Genomic DNA, 6,113 nt, shown 5'->3' with positions numbered 1-6,113 from the left:
AAGTGGAAGAAACTTCTTAAAAATATTTGATAAGACCTCATAGTATCTTTGCAGCCATAACGAATGTTTGATTCTGTCTGTAATGGTTGTAAGTAATGTCAAAGTCCATTATGTAAGAAGTTTGGTAAGAGTTAATGTCACATACACAATATTGTGATCATATGACCACAGCTCCTCTGGCGACAACTTTGCCTTTGCAAAATGACAGGCCTTAATACACTGTTTGGACGATGCGCGTTTCCCACGATTTGTTACAGTTATGTTTGTAGTAGAGGTTCAAAGTACTGCTTTAGATGTAACCTTACAACCAAAGTGGCATTTTCAGCCTCTACTATAATGCTCAATTGTGGATGTTCCTCTGGCAGGATTGTTTGTAGTTATATTTATGTATAAGTGTGTAAAAGTACTAATACGTTGTTAAACGAATGTGCAGATATTAGTACAATAGATGTGAGTAATGTTTTTGATTACATGAAGTGGTGTGAAAGTTGTGTTAGTAAGTTAATTTGTATGTGCAAGATTATATTTGCAACATTTAACATCCTTACGTGTAGGAACAAGTGGCTGGAAATACGTTTTTTTAAGTGAAGCACACACATCACCAATTTAAACAAGAACTGTGCAGTATTGTGTTAGTATAATGCTTTTCACTGATGTATCTTACACATTTTACTGAACGTTTGGCATTATTATTTCAGACCATTAAAAATGGCCTAAGGCCAAAAATGACCAGTAACGCGATTTATATCAATATGCAAGCAATGCGTTATATGCTGGTGAAATGAAGCTGCCTTCAGATTTATAATAACAGTTGGTATTGAGCCACAAAGCACTATCTCCTCAAAATGTTTGGATGTGTAAAAGGGCACATTTAATGCCCACTTTTAAAGCTACAGCAGTGAAACACACAAAAATGAAAGATCTAATACCTATTCACTCTTAATTATAATTAAAGTGCCATTGATTTACCTGTTATCAAAGCCCTACCAGTGCAACGACAAAATGTCGAAGGACATGCAAGTGCTAATGTACGTCTCAAGCATGTTGGTACTGACCCCATAAACTGATATGACATTTTCTGGTTGTTGTTTTCTAAGAAACAGGTTTTAATTCACTGACACTAGTCTGCAACAATGTTCATGAATATAGTTAATGCCATTAGCACTAGTGATACGTTTCTAAACTGTACTCATTGCAACCACAACAAAATCATATGTATCAATGAGACAGTTTTATCCAATTTGTCGGCATGTGCCTACAATTAAAATATGTAAAAGAACTAGATGTTACTGAGGAAAATGGTAAATAACAAGAATAATTCATAATTTCTCTAGTTAAAAAAATCTTAAACATAGGTGCAAAACAGCAACTGTGTAAATCTGAAGACATCTGTCAATTTTATGTATGACAAGGGCCACTCAGCTTCATCTAATCTAATGTACCATCATGTGGTGTAACAAGACCCTCTCCTTCTGAAGAAGATATTTTTAGAAATATAGAAATCTAGGTCAGGGGCTACTAAGTCTTTGTTTTGTAACCATTTGGCTGATTTCTCAACCTCTTCTCCAGTTACTATTTTATTTCACTGCTGCTCATGGTGTTAGGTGATCAGTCCAAGAAGTGCCTACCACAAATGGGAAGTAGAAACGTTTGAGCAATGCAAAGAGAGCATCGGTGTCTGCTAGCGCTAATGTGACCAAACAAGATAACATACTCAATAAGTGTTTGAGTAATGCATAACATCGACCGTCGGAACCCTTTACGTAAAATTGAATGTACATTTCGCATGTTTCGTTTCCTGACCGTGGCAGTGCTAATTGACACCTGTATAATACTCTTTTTGCGTTGCTCAAATGCTTCTGATTCAAATAATGAAATAGTGCGACAGGTATGTCATTCTTTCATGGTTGTGGAAATATTTGCATACGTATTTTGTGTGCTAATAATATTAATGTCGTGTGACTAGGGCCTCCCGTCGGGTAGACCGTTCGCCGGGTGCCAGTCTTTCGATTTGACACCACTTCGGCGACTTGTGCCTCGATGGGGATGAAATGATGATGAATAGGACAACACAACACCTAGTCCCTGAGCGGAGAAAATCTCCGACCCAGTTGGGAATCGAACCTGGGCCCTTAGGATTACATTATGTCGCGCTGACCACTTTTTTTCCTTTTTTTATATATTTTTTTCTTTTCTTTTTTTAGGGCCTCCCATCTCCCCTTCTAGCCCTTCCATTCGCTCTCCTTCATGCGCCTTCTTCGGCGAGCTTCAATGCCCCACTTTTTTTTGCTTTGTTTTTAATGGGTTACGAAACTTAATTGCATCTTGAAGACAATGTTAGAAAATTGTAAATTGTAATCCGAATTGATTACGGTGAAAATAACTCTCTCTATAATACTATTGACTGCATTAACGGAACGCAATATATTCTTCCATTAGAATTTAAACAAAAGTGAGAGAGAAGCAAAAATAAAAAGTAAGATTGGAAATTAAACTTCTTCAGTGATGCGCGTCTTTTGCATGAGAATAGTTTTACCTTACTATTCTTGTGCTGTGGCATGACTCCTGTTATTTCTTGGGAAAACATGCTTTTTTGGAGTTCTGTTGAGGCCTTCACGGCTACCGTATCAGTCCCGGGGCACACGAAGTCCCCACTGTACTTCACCCTCAACAGCAATCCCCTACTTTGGCAGTCTATCTTGTTTGGTCGATTTCATATAATTTAGATATTAACCAATGCCTTGTTTCTGAAACAAAATTTGCATCATATTTCCGAACTTCTTTTTATGGTCTTTGTTCCAGTATATTTTGAAGTATTTGTCTTTCATATATTCTCGATATTCTTGTAGATTATCATTGCCTTTGTTGTTAACAACATAACTAACAAAATCCGAATAGCCACAAGATGACATTGTGTTTTTGTGGTGGAAAGGAAATTTCTTCTGGGAAGAGTATATCGTTTAATGTGATTTCTCTTCCATCGGTCCGTTTGAGAAAAGCGACTTGCAATACAATCTCATTCCAAATATTCTTGTATCCATTACAGATGAAGCGATGCTTTAAGGAGTCCAAATTGTGACATTTTTGGCACACATTGGTTGTTTGTAGTCCTATTGAATACAGTTTTTCATTGGTACTAATAATGTTGTTGACAACTCTGTACCATGACGCTTGCACTTCCGTAGTCAGTGTTTTGTTATTTATATTTGTCCATATTTTTTCCCAGTTTTTCTTGGGATACTTCAGCTCCATTTTATTTTGGTTTTCGCGTGATCGTAAGTTCTCTACTATATATTTACTTGTCCTCTTATTTTTGTCTGATAAAATGCGTGTCAAGTAGCTTAATTCTACATAAAAATCCTTAATATGCTTCAGGTTGTAATTTATGTTGTGAACATCTACTGGCAGCTGCATTTTTCCGGGTTCGAGAAGGTCAAATAGAGCGGCAGTTACGCTGTTCGGCTGTGTCTCTATAAGTTTCAGCGTTCTTTTAATGAAGAGGGCAGTGTTTTCCTCCGAAGGTCTGTCAGCCCTAGGCCTCCGTTTTCGGGTCTCGATGTAGTCGTTCCTACTGCTACTCTAAAAATATGGCCTTTCCATATGTATCGACAGATTGTGCTCATTATAGATTTCACTACGTCTGGAGGTGTTGGTAAAATCTGAGCGACATATGCAGCTTTCGAAAGAACTGCACAGTTTATTAGTTTAATTCTTTGCTTGATATTTAAGTCTCTCGTTTCATGCAGTATTAAGCTGCCTCTGATTTTTCCTAACACCTGTTTCCAATTAGCAGCCATTGTTCTTAACGGGCAACTGTAAAAAGTTATGCCCAAAGCAGTGTGACTACATTTTACGCCCAGTTTTGGTTCCCTTCATGGCATGCCATCCTGGACTTACGGGGGTTGGGGTTGTTTGGGGGAAGAGACCAAACAGCGAGGTCATTGGTCTCATCGGATTAGGGAAGGACGGGGAAGGAAGTCGGCCGTGCCCTTTCAAAGGAACCATCCCGGTATTTGCCTGGAGCTATATGGAAATCACGGAAAACCTAAATCAGGATTGCCGGACGCGGGATTGAACCGTCGTCCTCCCGAATGCGAGTCCAGTGTGCTAACCACTGCGCCGCGTCGCTCGGTATCCACTCAGCTACCGGGGGCGGACATTTTGTGTGCTGTTTGTATGTGTGTTGTGCCTCTCTCGCGCTGTATTGGGTCATCTTTTCGAGGTTATGGTACTGCACACACACACACACACACACACACACACACACACACACACACACACACACACTGTGAAATTTAACAATCAGTAAGAGTGTTGGTTTGTGTCTTGTATTCTGCATAATAGAGAAGGGACTGTATCATAAAACCACTAAAAGACGGCTACAGTGCAAGACAGGCAGCACAACACAAAAATACTAATGTAAATATTTGATCATGATGACGAGTAATTCTCGAAATGCATTGTGCAAAGCATAAAAAAATACGTGAGTGGTGTCGTGTTTCATTCGTTATCGGCACTTCCTGGAGAACTAGTGATACAAAATGTTAACTGAATGCTTTCTTAATTACCACTTTCTTCATAAAGATCCTGTTTTCTTTTACAAATTTTGATTATATGCATATGATGAAAAAATTGATCCGCTTGCCTCACTGATTTTGGTTACCCATCTTTTATTGCTGCTTGACAATGCTTTGCAGATAATTAGTATCAGTGTTAATAAACGACGACGTAACAAATGCCTAAAGTTTACAAATGACGGAAATTATCTGATTTGAAGAAAAAATATCATTGGTTTATTTGGTAGGCAATTGCCGCAATGTGTCCATTGGTTAAGAATCTAGCATGCAGCTTCATTTCCCTAATATATGTGTACCAGCATAGCATGCGTCTTTCTACCTATGCCACTTCCCCTCTATAAAGTGAGCCAACTTAATGTGTGCGTGTCATTTATAGCAATGATTGTGGTGTGTGACCCCCAATTATCGGCTATTGTGATCGGAGCCTTGTGTGGAAGAGAAAAAAGTTATTCATTTTGAAAGTATGTTTAAAGGATAATGAGATCCTTTTACTTGTGATACCCCAGGTATTACACTACCAAAGATGAGACAACTCTGTCAATTAGTTTGCCAGTTATGGACTTTTGAACAGTGGATACTTTTTTTTGGACCCTTCTGTATATGCAACACATTTCTACAGAAAAATCCCTAAAGGGAATAAAATTGCACAAGGCTGCATTAAATTTTCACAAGTTTCAAATATACAGTTCCTCTACAAGGCTAGCAGGAACCTAGAACTGTTAACCTTCGACGAGAATGCTACGAGACTGAACACAAAAAACTCTGCTCATGCGAGGGATGGTCTCTTTGGAGCAGGTTTATGAAATGCTTTGGAGCTAGGAAGAAGAATTTCCTCTGATCAGTCGAAACTAGTTGGAACCGCCCACTGGCCGCAACTCGAACAGCTTTCGCGCCGTCACGAACCACGGGAACTGGGAGAATGCCTCCATCGAGCGCATTAGCGTGGTTCCAAGGATTGCAACTGTATCTCGAACGAACCTAGGGACATCTGGCGGATCATTCGATAGTCCCATAGACGCTAGTTCTCAATCTCCAGTAGAGTTGGGCAACACGATTCTTTTTCCCGATTCGATTCCTACGATTCAATCTCACATTGCGAATCGATTCCTACGATTCGTTCACGGTTCTTTCACGATTCATTCTAGTCTGCGATGGCACGATTCTTACTGAATGCAAAAAGTTCTACATCTTACTCACAGATGGCAGGACAGGTCTAAACTTGTCAATGGGGTTAGAATCGAACTGATAAGATATGCCAGAAATAGTTTATTTATGAGTAAACATGCATATGACGTTACAAGTGTGATTCTCGATTTATACGTGTAATGCCTTAATTGTTGAAAGGTCACGTTTGATTTGATTGCATCTATTGTTTTATTTCAGTATGCCAGGAAAGAGGAGTCGATTTGTGCGGAAGGTGGTGCAAAATTACGTGGTATGCCAGTTTGGTTGTGTGGCTTGAACGCGCCTAACTACTGACGTCTGTTTTATAATAAAATCTAGCAGTGAGGCAGACGTGGTTTGGCTCATATCATT

The 6,113-nt window shown here is 39.1% G+C and overlaps 1 protein-coding gene across 1 annotated transcript in view; it reads left to right on the top strand.

Moving 5' to 3' along the window:
* Window positions 1–5,405: 5,405 nt before the first annotated feature.
* The window catches only part of LOC124619569 (programmed cell death protein 2), a 42,196-nt gene continuing 41,488 nt past the window's right edge, over window positions 5,406–6,113 (top strand). Inside the window, exon 1 of the mRNA XM_047146058.1 lies at window positions 5,406–5,604. The gene's annotated coding sequence lies outside the window, so the exon portion shown is untranslated. The remainder of the gene's footprint in view (window positions 5,605–6,113) is intronic.

The sequence above is a fragment of the Schistocerca americana genome, chromosome 6, assembly GCF_021461395.2.
Source record: "Schistocerca americana isolate TAMUIC-IGC-003095 chromosome 6, iqSchAmer2.1, whole genome shotgun sequence".
In the NCBI taxonomy this organism is placed as follows: domain Eukaryota; kingdom Metazoa; phylum Arthropoda; class Insecta; order Orthoptera; family Acrididae; genus Schistocerca; species Schistocerca americana.
Note: the sequence above shows the minus strand (reverse complement) of the source record. Positions and strands in the feature narration are given on the sequence as shown.